The following is a 732-nucleotide window of genomic DNA, read 5'->3' as shown; positions in this document are numbered from 1 at the left end:
CGGAAACAACATCAACTCCTTCCTCACTCGAAGCCTCAATCCATTCGGGGGCTAATGATGGGGTTATGTACCTAGGGTAGGGTCATAGACCTGATCTAAGTACCTTACCCAAGGACACCCTTAGAAGAAGTCACCTTCCAGTCGACCAACGAGGGACACACTCGACTGACTTGAAGGACTCGACCACGAAGACTCACTCGACCACCGGAAGGTCAAGAGGCACTCTGCACTGCGACGGCCTGTAATCAAGTAGACTTTATGATAGTAAAGGCACTTTATGTGGGGCGTTACCAGTAACGCCCCAGACTTAACTCACCTTAAACCCTCTCCTACGTGGGCTGGCTGGGGTCCTGGCGCACTCTATATAAGCCACCCCCCTCCACAGGCAAAAGGGTTCGGCACCTTGTAACTCATATACTCATAATCCACTCGACCGCCTCCGGGCTCCGAGACGTAGGGCTATTACTTCTTCCGAGAAGGGCCTGAACTCGTACATCCCTTGTGTTTACAACCTCTCCATAGCTAGGACCTTACCTCTCCATACCTACCCCTCACTCTACTGTCAGGCTTAGAACCACGACAGCCGGCCCAGCTCCCCCCTGGACCAACCGGCCACACCTTATCCCCTCACCCCCTGCAAACCCTAACCACCCACACCCCCACTCCTCTCTCCCCCTCCCCACGACCCCACGCCCCTCTTCCCTTCCCCGATCTAGATCGGGATCGGGGGGA

This window comes from Triticum dicoccoides, chromosome 7A (assembly GCF_002162155.2).
Source record: "Triticum dicoccoides isolate Atlit2015 ecotype Zavitan chromosome 7A, WEW_v2.0, whole genome shotgun sequence".
Taxonomy (NCBI): Eukaryota; Viridiplantae; Streptophyta; class Magnoliopsida; order Poales; family Poaceae; genus Triticum; species Triticum dicoccoides.
This window is presented reverse-complemented; position numbering follows the sequence as displayed.